Here is a 15,733-nt window from a genome sequence, read left to right on the forward strand (position 1 = left end):
TAAACTCTCATTTTAGTTACATTATCTTTCAGTAGTGAAAAATTAGACGTTAAAGGTTGAACAGGTAAATTGATTATTATTTGGTGTCCCTAGACACCAGAGGTAAATCATTTAATGTGGATGGTCCAGTTTTACTTCTGTTTATAGGACTAAATTCCTGTTCCATTCCTATAAACATTGCTCACTGGGCACAAATGCGAAAAAACGCTCTTTTGGGCCCATAGAGCATGTGCACCTGAGTCCCTGTACAGCTGAGCTGGTTGAGAGCAGGCACATCCAAGGCCACTCCTGGCGAGATGGTTGAGTTCCTGTTCTTCACTGAGAGTTTCTGTCACTTGTATTTGTGAAAAGCTGTAAGATGATGCTGAGGTTTACTGTTCATAATCTGCTTTAAGAGAGTAATTACAGCTGTGCAGGACTGTAAAATTTCAGTGCTTAGAAAAGTTAAGACACAGGCTATTTTGTCGACATTCAACAACATATTCTGTTTGTCTCATGTTGAGTTCACATCATATTTTACAGACCATAAACACCAGAATCACAGCAGGAAAACAACAGGCATATAATCCTGTTGGATGTTCAAGGAGGAGATATAAATCTCTGCTCCTGCTATTGATCAGATATTTGTCACAAACTTAAAATAAAATCCAATATTGAAGCTAATGGGATTGATTCAGCTTAATTTAAATGAGCCACATTGTCTCCAGAATTCATTTATTATCTTTCATAACTTGTCAAGGACCTAGTATAGATATGCAACATGGTAAAAATAGGTAATTTAGCTTTAATTTCTATGGTGTGATTGAAATAATGTGTGTTTGTTCCCGCGTTCTTTAAACATTATTTGTCAGTTATTCCCATTTTGCCAACATGACTTGAGCACTTCATGACATAACAACGTTAGATCCAGAGGGGAGTGGAAGCCTTATGGGAGCTGTAGTTTGCTGGATGTTAACAGTAATGACAACATCTTGTTAAAGCGATGATGTGTTCGTATCCATACTAACTCTGACAGTTGATGTTTTCCTTCTTCCTTGATCTCTCCTTCCCTTCCCTCTCGCTCTGTCCTCGTGGAGAGCGATCCTAACAAGGGGGATTATATATTTTCAGACTGAGAGCAATCCAGATATGATCAAGTATTTATGTAAGCTGCACTCTCACGGCTCAGATACATACAGAGCCCTCAACTCAACAGCTGTTTCATAACCAGCAGTCGCTACTCTCTCTCCCTCTTTCTCTCTCTCTTTCTCTCTCTCTCTCTCTCTCTCTCTGACTGTGTGGACACTTACGAAATAGCTTATAGTCAACGATAAAGTACTGAATTATAAATGTCCATGGTAATGCTTAGGAGAGAACAGACATCTATCCAGCCTTGAAGTATGAAGAGGTATGAGTCCATATGATGGTTCTCAACTTCAAATCCATTGATTGTTAGCCACTTAATTAAAGTATATGTGATAATATAGAATAATTTAAAGGTAAAAACAGTTTTGTATCAGATGACATTAAACAATGGAGTCACTATTTATTGATAGCAGCCTGCACATGTGCATAATTCATACATCTGTGTGTGTGGCTATACATAATACATAATATATACATCAGTGTTAAACCAGGCGCAGGCTGAGCAATGCTGAGGTTTGCAAATATACTGCATTGTGACACACACACACACACACGCACACACACACACACACAAACACACACACACACACACAAACACACACACACACAGTAAGCACATATCAGTACTGACCTGAGTTTGGCCCACTGTGCATGCATAATTAAATGATTCATATGAAATTCATATCAAATGCATTGATATTTAGTATTCTCAATGCACAACAGGACCGGCCCCAGTGTTAGTTAAATACACACACAACAGAGAGAGATGCTGGTGCATACACACACAGTTTTATACTGATCCATAGGTGGTGGTAATGTGTCAAGAAACACAAATGCCTAAAAAACGGCAGTGAAGAAGAAGACTGCAATCTGGTAAACATGGAAACTGTTGTCTTCTTGTTTTTTCTGTGTTCTAGTAACATTAATTAATGTAGTGTATTTATACAGTGCAGTATATATATATATATATATGTGCGTGTGTGTGTGTATATATGTATGTATATGTGTATATGTATATATATATATATATATATATATATATATTTATATATATAATTTGGTTCTTTAAACACCACTCTCTCACAGCGCAGAGTGTACTTAGGGCAGAGACATAGAGCACCAGGCAAAATGCATGTGCAACTTAGCTGTTTATTTCGGTGTGTTTCAGAGTTTGCTTTTCGTCCATTGATCCCTATCCATCGATTTGATTTGATCAGCTCTGATTGGATTGACTGATTAATTATCTACCCCACGACTGAAACTCCACAAACTGCTGTAGTGGAAAAAATATATTCATTAAGACTTCTGCCAGTTCACAGGCCTTGCAAATAACTCAGAATTTAGAGAGGGGGCACAGAGTGATTACAGAGGGACATAAGCTCGCACAGGCACACACACACACGAGTCAGCTACCACCACACATAGAAACACTGAAATGAAACAGTGACATTGAAGTTAAAGCGCTGATTTCAGCTTTATTTTGAGAGTGTTTCGACTTACGTTGAATGAACAGCCCCTTTATATATAGACCCTAGTAGGGGACAAAAAGTAAGTGGACAAGTTCTTGGGTGTTAGATGCTTTTCTGCAGACAGTGAAAGACACCTTGTATCACTCTGGTGTTGCTCTCTAAGGCTCACTTCCTGCTGGCTCCAGGGTCTTTTTGCCCTTAGTCTTGTCTTGACTGTCTACTTACAGTCAAGAATATAGTATGTAACAATATGGGTATTAAAACTCGTAGCAGTCCAATTTTAGAATAATTATCCCACTACGTTGCCATTAAATTAGCTCAACTGTTTTGTATGATTAACCAATCCCTTTTGGGTTGATTAGAAATGTTAAGATTATTTTATTTTTATATGTATATGTGTGGTAAAATACAGCAGTTTAAAACATATACTGTACACTAAATATAAAACAGACTGTATAAACACTAAACTACACACATGCACACGTATATGCATAGACTTCACTCCATAAAAGGTTTAAAGTCACAATGCATGTGGAGACAAGTTTTTTTCTCATACATGTTGTGCATATATAGTATGTTTACATCCAGTATATGCATGTCCTTGAAAAAGAGCCGTATGTGTTGGCCCGGCGACTCCCCCCCAGCCGTGGCCCTTCCATCTATTTCTGGCTCTGCGTCACGCCTGGGCTTTACTCCTGTGGCAAGAGGAGTGTTTCTCTAGGGCTCCCACTCTGCTTTACACACACATACACATACACACACACATACACATACACACACACACACACACACACACACACTTACACATACACACACCTTCCGACAGACACACTCACACACATGCCTGACTGGTGAGCGAGTGAGCACACTCAGATGTAAACACACAGAGTGACGGACGGACTGAAGAGCGGATGGATGAATGGATGGCTGCTGACGAACTGGACATAATGGGAGTTTAAACTTGAGTGTGTGTGTGTGTGTGTGTGTGAATGTGTGTGTTAAACAGAGGGAGAGAGGAGAAAGTGTGTGTGAGAGGGTCTGCCGGTCGGTGTGTCTGTTACCGTGGCGATGGAAGGAGGGAGTGTGAACACAGAGGAATGCTTTCGGTGATAGAGAGGGAGAGCCGGCCAGGTTGGTTTACAGTCTATCTATCTATCTATCTATCTATCTATCTATCTATCTATCTATCTATCTATATATATATCTATATATCTATCTGTACATACATACATACATCTGTACATCTGTCTATACTTGAACTTTTCTTTCTTCCTTGTGATGCTTTCCTTTTCGAGTTTGTAAAGGGTTCTTTCCTGTGTGTCTGTGTGTATGTGTGTTTGTGTGTTTGTGTCTGTTGCAACCAAGCAGGGGGGATGTCCTCGTCCGCCGTTGTCGTGGCAATGCAGCAGCCGTGAATGACAGCGTGTGTTTTGTGTGTGTGTGTGTGTGTGTGTGTGTGTGTGTGTGTGTGTGTGTGTGTGTGTGTGAGAGAGAGAGCGAGAGATAGAGAGAGAGAGACAAAGGTAGCTGTGACATATCTATCTACTGAAACTCTCATCCCTCAGCACCCTCTACTCTCTCCCAGGGTGCTGTTGTTAATTTACACACACACACACACACACACACACACACACACACTGGACAGCTGACTGTCTCACACAGTGGTGTCAGTTCCCTCCATTAACTGAGGGGTGCCACCGCAACAGACACACATACACACACAGGGTGTTGCTTGTCTTCTCTTGAGAACAGTGATTTACAAGAAAACAGGTTGAGCAGTGTATTGTGTGTGTGTGTGTGTGTGTGTGTGTGTGTGTGTGTGTGTGTGTTTGCATTTATGTTTTATGTCTCCCTTGCTGCCTGGACACACACAAACACACAGCCATTTGTCTGTCAGAGTAAAGAAGTGTGATTACAGTGACCTTGAGAGCGATTCCTTGTCATCTTTTTGTCCCTCTCTTCTCTGTCTTGATGCCATGTGTTTTTATGATGTACTTTTTTGTGCTTTTGTTGTTCTCCACTTTTACTTTTTTTTATCTATCTCCCTCTCTTCATACCTTCTTAAATTTAAGTCTTTATCTTTGGCCACTTTTGCACTTTGCTTCTCCTCACTCCCATTCCTCTCCTCTTCCTTTTCTCATTTCTTTCTTTCCCTTTTTATAATTTTTCATTTCACCTCATCTCCTCATTTTCTCTCTGGTGTTTTAGCTCACTGTAAACTGTGTGCATGGTATAACTTTGAATTTGATTTTGAAATGTACCCAATCAAGTTCCAGGTCATTTTTGTCTTTAAATGCTTTATAATTAGGCTTTATTCACATGCTTCTTGGATGGTTGCATATCCTAAGCTGGGAAGTCGTTTGTCCGACTTTAGTGCATTCATGAACTTTAAAATTGCAATGTGGAAACACAGGGATGCTGCAAAGATGGTGTGTTGTATTTTACTACTCAGGGCATTCCCAGCTGGTCAAAAACATCTTTTGAAGTTGATATTTAGGTTGTGTGTAGTTGTGTTGTTAAGTAATTAAAATCAAATGTCTTCCAAAAATCTCATGCCATTGACATTTTGATGTAGGATATCTTCATATAGTAATCTGCAACAAAACCCACCATCTTTAAAATGTCTTAATTTTTCTATTCACACAACGCAAAATTTTAATGTCATTAGATATTCAATATATCATAGACTTGATTTTTTTAAAAATTATAACCATAATTTAATATCTGTCTGACGTAAGAGTCCAACATCTTTCTGACATCATTTTGACATCTTGTGCCAGTTGGGTTTAAAAACACAAGAGTCTGAAGCTTTTTTATAACAAAGTAATTTTGTCTCAGACTTGTCGCTGCATCAGTACAAAACTACTTAACTATTACTTTACGTTACTTAGGCTGATAAATAACTTTTCTAGCTAGTCAAAATCACTCTACGTGGAGAGCAACCAACTATTACAACCTAATACCATATAACAAATTACACAAAAATTGACGTGCAATATGTATATTAATATGTATATTAATATAAGTTTTACACCATCAACCAGGGTTCTGAAGTCAACACCCACCAAGCACCAGATGCAGTAGATTTTCCGTTTGGCAAGTAAATCCTTAAAGGCTATCTGCCACACCGGCAGTGAAATGTTTGTACCAAAATAGTCATGTAGGAAGAAAATATGCTTAAAGTCCCTATTGTGTTTTGGTGTCATTTACAGGCACGCTGCTGCTGCTCCTCCACTGTCTGTCAGGCATTTTATTATTTTGGGCAGAAAAAAAAATATGGATGGCCAGTGGATATTTTCATCTACCAGTCCTCTCAGAGTCAAAAAGTTACTTTTAGACGCTGCATTAAGCAAACATTTGCCTTCGGCCGCCATGTTTCTGCACATGTGACATCAACTCTGCAGCTCATGTAACAAAGTGTTTACTCTCTGAGTTGCTGGTCCATCTTGATTGGCATTCATATGAATTCTAGAGCTCTTTTTTTCCAATTATTCCGACACCGCTTGAAAGCAGGGTAAATATAAGCTATCAAAATAGAGTCTGTATCTTTAAATACACGCCACAATAGTTCAAATCTGGGTTTAGTGACAGACAGTGGGAAAGACACAGTGGAAAAGATGTAGCTGTCTGTCTGTTTTTTCCAGAAAGAGACTGACAGACAGTTCAGTCAATACTGTAGATGGAAGGACAAATAAAGTGACACAGAGACACCAACATGAGATGGGCTGTCAGGCAGACAGATTTGGAAGTAAGAAGACAGACATGCAGGCAGATAGAGAGTCAAACAAAAACAGACAGACAGACAAGTTGGCATTCAGACGGGCAGTTAAACAAACAGACAAAGACAGACAGACAGACAGGTAAACAAATAGATATAAGGACACACAGACAGAAAAAACAGACAGGAAGACAGGCAGACACATGGAAAAAGACAGACTGCTAAAAACAGCCAGACACACAGGCAAATGTTGAGACAGTAAAAGAGTGATGAAGCAGATATAAAAATACATGTCTGACAGACAAGCAGACAGACAGAATGACAGAAAGACTAATAGACAGAAAAAAGGACAGACAGACAGACAATCCGTCCCCACAGTCCTCCTAGAAAGAAGCGTAGGAAGTCGTGCTGGTCCGCCAAGTGTGTTAAACCATTTTTCCATTCACAAATTCTCAGACAGTGAAGTGTGCTGCTTCTGCCCTGGTATGTGCACGTGTGTGTTTGCAGCGCACGTGTGTGTGTGCGAACGTGCATGCGCCGTGCAGTGCTCTGCAGTCGGGTGAGTAGGCGATGTGTGTCTGAGGCCACAGTCAATCGCTTCACCTTAGCAGCGATAACGCCGTTCATTTCGATGGGATTTGGTTTTTTGTGAGACGTGACTCTGGAGATGAGAATCCTGCTTCCCAGAAAGATGCTGTCATGCATCATGAAGAGCCAGCAGAGGCCCCAAATAACAGTCTGCTGAAACAACTACATTAGCACTAACATGTAACAATGTCCTGATGGTGATTAAACCGGGAGAACAATTATCGTTTCATGAAGCTAACAAATTTCCGAAGAACTGAATTCTGTGCTGTCTTTCCCAGCTTGCAGGCATGTTCCCGCTTATTTGCGTACAGTATGAAAATGATCCTGCAGAGACATCTAATCCATCACAGTGAACACTATCTGCTTTTATTTTTCTGCATGTTGTGCTGCTGTTGCTTGGTAAAGTCTGCCTGGCAGCTGTTTCTCAGGAAAATGTCTCCTCCGGTGTACAGGAAGTGGTGTGTTGACTATTTTGAATAAGCATAAAACACTGGAGACGTGGTAGTTAGCATGCAAGTTAGCTGACAGTTGTTAACAAAATGGACGCCCTTGGCAAAGGATGAAAGGACAGTTTGACATAAAAGAACTTTTAACTCGTCCACTTACTTGTTTTTTTGGTAGATCTGCTGATATGATGATTGTTAGATGCAGTTGAGATCTAGATTATTATTTTTTCCACAAGAATGATTGTATCAGTTATAAAAATACTGTAGTCAGGGCTGGGCGATATGGCGAAAGTCAAATGTCCAATATTTTTGGCCAAATACCTCAATACCGATTTTGCGAAGATATTGTTGGGTCGACTATTGGTGTTTTTCAGTTTTTTGGTAAATAATCATTACCAAGTAACTTCAGCAAACCTGGAGTTTTATTTACAAACTGTCTGATCAATCGATTTATCAGATTAACTAGCAACTTAGTTTGGTGAGTAAAATGTTACCCAAACTGATGGTTAAGTTTAACAAAACAACAAAAATAAGACCCAAGCTCTTATACACAGGAATTAACTTTTAAAGATATGCACATCTGATTTTTTTCTTTCTTTGTGACATCTATCTGTCTGTCCAACTGTGCGTCTGACCTATATTTGTGCTTCTTTTGAGAGTGTGTGTGTGTGTGTGTGTGTGTGTGTGTGTGTGTGTAGTAACTCAACCACAAAACTCATGTTACCAAACAAAACCCTGCTTCCTCTTAGTATCCTTAACACACACCCAAACACACATGCTCAAGCAGGACAGGTGGCTCTATCACCTTGACGTCCAGTTTTACGACACACTCCACATTCATCTCTCTCTCTCTCTCTCTCTCTCTCTCTCTCTCTCTCTCTCTCTCTCTCTCTCTCTGCAGGTATAAGCCCCTTATACCTTCTGTGCTGCAAACGCTGCCAGGACCACACACACACACACACACACACACACACACACACACACACACACACACACACACACACACACAGACAGGAGGTAGTGGCAGCATATCATAGCCTCTGGTTGGCCTGGCAAACAGAGCTTCATGATGGAGGGATGATAGGAGAGAGAGGGATGGACAGATGGAGGCAGACGGGGGAAAACAGATACAAGTGAGGAGGGATACAGATGGATGTCAGAATGGATGGGTGTTGATGGAATGACTGAATGATGGAGGTAGAGATGAGGGATGTTGAAGATCAGGGAGAGAGGGAACGATGGAGCTTCAGACTCACAGTGGGGAGTGATGGGAGGAGTTGGAGGGATGGAGAGAGAAGGAGTGATGAAGGGGGATGAGGAGAGATGAAAGAGAGAGAAGTGATAGAGGATAAAACATGGGGATGATAAAGTGATGGTGGGGAAAAGGGATGATAAGAGGGATGGAAGGATGAATGATAGGAAAGAGTTAGATGGAGAGAAAAAGGAGTGATGGAGGTAGACTAGAGAAAGACGGGTATGAATGGATTTTGTTTATTGCAGTAAAATATTCTCTGTTGCACCTTTTTTCTCTCCACTTTTCTTTCCTTTCTTCCTCTCCTGTTTCTTTGTATGTTTTCCACATCTTCTTTCTATTCCTGTCTTCTTTCTCTCATAGTCACTCCTCCTGCCTCCCGCCCTTGTCCTCACCTCACCTCTCCATTCATCTCCTCTTCTTTCCTTTTTCGCTATACTTGTCTTCCCATTTTTGGTTCTCATTTTATTTATTTTCATCTATCTGTTTCTCTTATCACCATCCTATCTTTTTCTAATTAACTATTCTCTTTCTTTTTTTCCTATCCCATTTCTGCTTCTTTCTTTTGGGTTTTCACCTCTTTAAAAGTTTTCTTAGTTTGGATCTGTTTTATCTCTTTATTCTCATTTCTTCTACCTTTTCATGCCAATGGCATCTCCGGCCACCTCTACAATAATCTCTGAATTTAACTCCAACTGCCTTACACATTGCAGCTACATGTTCAAAAAAAACAAACTCCTCACCTCCCAGGAAAGGCCCAGCTGCCTCACCGTCAAAACAAAAGACAAATGATAAAGAGGCCCAGTGCTGTGCAGACATGGAAAAACTTAGAGGAGTTAACTGTTTTCTCCCTGCCAAACTTTCTCCTGTCTCTCCGTCATTCTTGTTCTCTTCCCATAGGTGTAAAAGTAAGCAGTTTGAGTGTGTGTGTGTGTGTGTGTGTGTGTGTGTGTGTGTGTGTGTGTGTGTGATTGAGGAAAGAGGCGATTGTGCGTGTGTGAGGTTGGTATGTGGAGGCTCGTAAGTCACCTCTGATTTTCCACTCCCGCTGGGACACATCCCATTATCAGTTTTATATGTAACTAGGAAATTCCTCTGTGGTCTCTGTATGTGTGTGTGTGTGTGTGTGTGTGTGTGTGTGTGTGTGTGTGGGTTTGGGGGGTGGGGGTTCTGGTTCCATAATGAGCAGCTTAACAGTGGAAGAAAAATAAAAAAGTGGGCATTTTCCTTCCCCTTTTCTTCTCCCTTTAGTGCAGTGCTTCCAAAAATTAACAAAAATCTATCTCACATTTTTCAGCCAGTCAAGCACAAAAATACAGCACTGAAACTGAGTTCCTTGTTTGTATTACCCAGAATTTATGGGTCATTTAGATACTTAATTGATTGGTCGATATATGTTGATATGACGGTCAATGAATGTTTTTACATCCCTTAGCTATAAGGAGTTTGGATACACAGCTGCTGGGTGACGGCTTGGTTGGTTTTCACATTGTAATTGTGAGATGGGAGCAAAATATTGGAAAATTGGTCTATTGGTTGTTTTAAACTGAAGGGGTCCATGAAGTCTGTTTGATTGGTTACTGGTTTATGTAAAGATGATTTCTTTTGATGGCTTATTGTTGGTTGATTCATTTAAATGAAGTACTTGTCTCTGATTTGGTTCTTGACATCATAGCTGTTTAGTTCGTTGGCTCAAAGAGCTCCAGATAACAATAGAAAAAAAATAATGCATGATTAGAAGCTCTTGTGAAGTTTAACTGAATGAAATTCACTTAGGCTAGCTTGGATTGAGGTTGATTGATTCGGTTGAATGCTTCAGGCTTTTCATATTCACTGTTCAAACGTTTACCTTTGAAAGTAATGCAATAGAATTGGTATACAATCCTCGTAATCAGTAATGCAAGTACAACCCATTTAAACGTAAAGGCTGCGATCACATGACCAATGTGCTGACAGGAGTAAACAAAGAAAGTCCTTGTTATTATAGTATATGCTTGATTGATGGTTGTTTGAACGGTTGCCTGGTCGGTTGATTGTTTTAATATTACAAAAATGGAACACACATGGAAAGAAAAGGGTGATGAGTAGCAAGATGAGAATACAAACAGAAATACAAATAGTTCATGGCTATATACGAGACGGGTTCACTGGAGGATAGAGGAGTGAAAAAGGGAATAGGGAAGAGATGAGAATAGAATCCAAATTTTTCCTCGCCCTGAGGCCATTTGACTTCCCAGTCTGCACTGAATGGAAAATCAACAGATGAATATTCGACACCTCTTTGTTTCTCCTTCACCCGCTTGTGTCTCATCTCTACCTTGATCTTTCCATCCTCCAGTTTGGAGAGAAGGTAGGAAAAGAAGTTAAAGGGGAGGAATGTGATTAGTGGGAGTTGATCCCTTACTTTCAGAAAGTCACGTGGCTCTGAAAGTTGTTTTTTTACATCGACTCTCTTTCATTGGCGAGCACTCTGTGCAGACTATCAGGGAAGATGGAAGCTTTTTATCTGCCAGCCTACGGTGGTTAACAGATTCCAAAATTCACTTGCTTCCCTCTTCATTTTGGCACCCAAATATGCTACTTAGAACAGAATCAAACTCCAAATGATGGCTGGTCCCTCGCCAGAACACTGGGTCCAGTAGACAAGCCTACCAGTCGCAACCACCAGTTGCCAGAGTTTGGCTGATGGCTGGTGGTAATTTCCCACCCTGCAGCCATGTATTCCAGATGTTGTGGATTTGAATCCAACTTGTGACCTTGTTGCATGTCATCCCCTCTCTCTCTGCTGAATTTTCCTTTCATCGGTTTTGTCTTCATTTTTTCCACTCACTGCACCACTCAACAAACAGAAGTGGTGAATTTAAAACAATATGAATGTTAATAAAGCACTGCTTGCTGCATGTTCATGAATTTTAAACTGGAGCAGAGGAAGTCTAAAGGAAAGCCTTTGTGGACGTAAAACATGATGGTTGTTGGTTCAAATTCCCAATCTAGATGGAAAACCAGGCTGCTCTCATGTATTGTTTACATACACCTATGAAATGTAATGCACCATAATTCGTTTATAACCCATGCAATTGGGAATGCAGCGATTATGTGATCAATGCACCGAATAAAGAAGAAAGAACGAAGTAATATAAAGGAAGGAGGCAAGTTGGGGCGGTGGATGGGTCAGACAACACAGGACTTTCTCCCAGGTGACCGGTGTTTGCGTCCTGTATGAAACAGTGAACTCTGAGTCATTTTAAGGTATGTCCTCACCATGATACCTTTCCTAAACCTAACCAAAAGAAATTGACTTGCCTAAACCCTACCTGCATAGCTACATTTAATTCGTTACCTCATAGTTAATACGTAGCGTCATTCCGAAGGACTAGTTTGTTAGATGTGATACCAACTGTTCTACATGATACACTGGAGGAACCCTTTCAAAGCAACAGCATTTGAGATGCAATTAATGGCATCTCTCCTGAAACAACGTTAATGCTACAGTTAGGTGGCCAGCAGCTTTGGTTTAATGTATCAGAAGAAGTTTCCTGTTGTAGGAGGTTTTTGGTTGATTTGGGGTTGGGGTTCTTGTTGAAGATGATGAGTAACAAGACACACGTCTGGTTTTTAAACAACACAATTATGAGTTGTCTTTGTGTAATGCCGTAGCTGCAACTTTGGATAAGTTACATATTATAAATAAAGGTTGATACTGGGATATTCTGTATTTTTGTCATTGTCAACAAATCCCCTAAAAGGACAAAAACGTTTAATTAATTGATCCATTATAAAGTATTGTGTGCGTATCAAAGCCTGATATATCTTCTTCCTCTGTGCGCTTCATTGTCATCCAAAAGCTATTTTAAACACATAAATGAGCCACACCGTTGCACTAGGTGATATGTTCCTTCATTACTATCAACACACACAATGTAAATTTATTGCGTCTCTGTATCACTTAAACCTCTAATTCCTTAACGTGCTTGAACCAGATTTTTCTTGCTGACTCTCACTAATATCTTAAGATCGCTTTGGTGCATGAAAGTTGCAGTAATAGTTGCAGTGAATCGCTCCTTCACTTGGTGATCATCTGAAGAAAAACACCCACTATAACATACAAAATCCAAGCAGTTTGTAGAAGAGCAATAATTAATGGGCTTTCCCTTTAAAGCCTGTGGTGTCACATAACTTACATCAGCTTCATTAGGCTTCCATAAGTATGTTTACCTTCACACTAATGATCTTAACCTGATTAAGGAAACTGTGTATTGCTGACTACTGAAATTATCCTTTCATCCTATTGTCATATTTGTGCTTATGGATAATGAATGTAAGATAACACTTTTTTTTACTGAGTCTTTTACATACTTTGTGTGTCAAAGGTCAAGTGGTGGTGACATCATGTAAATTCTCACTTTTTGAGATGCCTAGAAAATGAATGACTTTCACTCCCCTCTGCAGCAATAGCTGTGGTATTATATCAATAACCAGGCCTGATCAATTTCACATCAGCTCCTTTGAGTCATGGAATCATTCACTGGACTCAGCAACCAAACGGGATTATGGGTAAAACATGCAGGGGAGCTGCAGTGTAGATTAAGTGTGATCATGTTGTTAGAAAATAAAAAAGGCTCACAGCTGGATGGCTTCATTTTCCTCTTTGGAAAAGCTCAATTCAGACGGATGGAAAGACACAGAACTCAACCTTGTTGTGTGTCTGTGTGTATGTGTGTGTGTGTGCATCTGTGTGTGTGAGTGATGTGTGTTTTGACAGACATGAAACAGAAAAACAGTGTCATAGTTTCTCCCTGCTTTACTCCTGGCAGAGTGGAGCAAGAGGACGACACGGAAAAATCTGATCTCAAAACAGCCATCCCAGTGTGTGTGCGCGCGTGTGTGTGTGTGTGTGTGTGTGTGTGGCACATGTGACTGTCCACTTGTCTGTCACTGTGTGTTTTGATGTTTTCCACCCATTACGTTGTCGGTATTTGTGTGGATGTTTGTGTGTCGTTTGGCCTTTTCCATCAATGTGTGTGTGTGTGTGTGTGTGTGTGTGTGTGTGTGTGTGTGTGTGTGTGTGTGTGTGTGTGTTTCCGTTCTCCGCCACATTTTAAACTATGTGGCAAAGAGACGACAAATCGGATGAATTGGAGGAACTTTCCTGCCCGTGAGATTTCTCTCTCTCGTGCTCTTTCATCTCACCCCTCCCTCTGTCTCTTTCTCTCCTCCCCCTCTGCCTCCTCTCTCTTTCTCTAGTTCTCCTCCTTTTCCTCCTCTCTTTATCTCCTGCCCCCTCTCACATTTCTCCTGCTCTCTCTCGCTCTTGTTTCTCTTTCTCCACCATGTCTTTCTTTCCTTCCTCCTTTTGCTTCTCTCTCTTCCTCCCCTTCTGCCTCCTCTTTATCCCTCCCTGCTCCCCTAGTTTTCCTCTGTCCCCTCTCTCTCTCTCACATTGTTACACTCTCTTCCTTCTTTCTCTCTTTCCCTTCCTTTTTCCCATCTCTCTTGCTCTCTTTCACCTCCTCTGCCTCCTCTTTCTTTTCCTTCCCATCTGCTCCCTCTGTCCTATGCTGTTTGTCTCACCCTTGTCTTTCTCTTTCAGGTTTTCCCCCTTTGCCTGCTCTCTCTGCCTCCTGTCTCTGTACCCTCCCCTCCTTCACTATTGCTCTGTCTTTTTCTCCCCTCTATCTCTCTGGTTCTCTTTTTTTTTGTTCATGTCCTCCCTCTCTTTCTTCTCCCCCTTTCTCCCCATTTGTCTTGCCCTCTTCCTCTGCCTCTGCTTTCTTTAACTGTATTTTTCCTCTTTCTCTCTCAGTATTTGTTCCTTCTCTCTCTTCTTCCACTCTCTCTCTCATTTCTTCCTGCTGAAGTAGCTATTTTGTGCATTTGCATGTGTGTGTCTGTGTGAAACAGTAAGAGGGAGGGTGGGGTTTCTGCTTCACACCTCCGGTGACCACTTCCTCTACCACATCCTGTTTATTTCCTGTTGCGATAGTGACCAGACTCCCCCAGAAATGCACACACACACACACACACACACACACACACACTGACACGGAAACCCCTGATTAAATCCACAAACTTGCACACACACCATAAAACCAGTTAAATACACACAAATACTAATTCGAATACACACTTACACAGCGCAGACAAACACATTCAAGCCAAATACAAACATAAACACTCAAACACATCTTTAACCTCTTAATGTACAGCTTTCCTGTCAGTTAGAAGATTGTCAAAGTATCTGAGGGCATCCAATATTTTAAATATGTATCTGCTTGTTCTAACTCTTCATTAAAACCTTATGATGTTTACAGAGGGTCAAACATTTTAACTTGGTGCACATGTTCCTTTTAGGGCTGCACCTTTTTGTGAAAATAAGATTTTCCATGTGTCTTGTTCGTGCTTTTATTCACCTTCCCGAAAATTCAGCATGAGTGTTTTTTGGGTTGTTTTTTTTTAACTTTGGAATATCTTCTAAAAGTTAATATTCAGTGGTGTTTGAATGAAAGTTGGCTCCACAGCATTAGTTTGTATTGACCAACGGGTGAAGGGGGTTCAAGAGGTTTAAGTCATGAAATCGCGCTCACAATTATTGTTTTGTGTGTTTTCCTCCAGGATGGCCACGTAAGGACACTTTCTGTCGGAACTCCCGCTGAAACCAAACCAACAGGTAACCTGTCAGTGAATTCAGCATGCTTTATCTTACTTGAATGACTCCTCAGAGGTTTTACAGGACAGCGGACAGTTCAGCCTGAGTTGGGTAATGTGGATTTTGTGGGTGTGATGAGGTGTGTGAGGTTCATAAACACAGAGCGCTTCATTCAGGCCAAGAATGTTCCCAAAAAGCTTATTTTCCATCCACTAATCTGAATACATCTAAGGTTCACATGTACAGGGTGATTCAGGGCTGTATCCCTAACCTTTGGATGGTTTCCACACAGCTTTGGAGTATTTTCCACTCAGGGCATTTAAAATTAATGTTGCGTTTCAAAATCACATAAATCCACTTCAGAGAAATGTTCCTCGATGAAAACATGATAAGTATTTCCAAAACAGAGACAATTCTATGAACGTAAACGTCTTTACACATGGAGATCTGAGTAAGAGTACAAGTGTTTGTTGTTTTGGCATATTGGTT

The 15,733-nt window shown here is 40.6% G+C and overlaps 1 protein-coding gene across 5 annotated transcripts in view; it reads left to right on the forward strand.

Moving 5' to 3' along the window:
- The window catches only part of hivep2a (HIVEP zinc finger 2a), a 119,323-nt gene that overhangs the window by 37,302 nt on the left and 66,288 nt on the right, over positions 1 to 15,733 (forward strand). For 2 of the 5 annotated variants that reach the window (XM_088089058.1, XM_042503672.2), the window contains exons 1-2: positions 3,192 to 3,725; positions 15,211 to 15,265. The exons of 1 other annotated variant lie outside the window; for it this stretch is intronic. The gene's annotated coding sequence lies outside the window, so the exon portion shown is untranslated. Of the gene's footprint in view, positions 1 to 3,191; positions 3,726 to 15,210; positions 15,266 to 15,733 lie in introns of those variants that run through there. 2 more of the 5 variants (XM_088089056.1, XM_042503671.2) reach the window with 1 other exon arrangement.

This window comes from Plectropomus leopardus, chromosome 16 (genome assembly GCF_026936395.1).
Source record: "Plectropomus leopardus strain MGB_pleo_1.0 chromosome 16, ASM2693639v1, whole genome shotgun sequence".
In the NCBI taxonomy this organism is placed as follows: Eukaryota; Metazoa; Chordata; class Actinopteri; order Perciformes; family Serranidae; genus Plectropomus; species Plectropomus leopardus.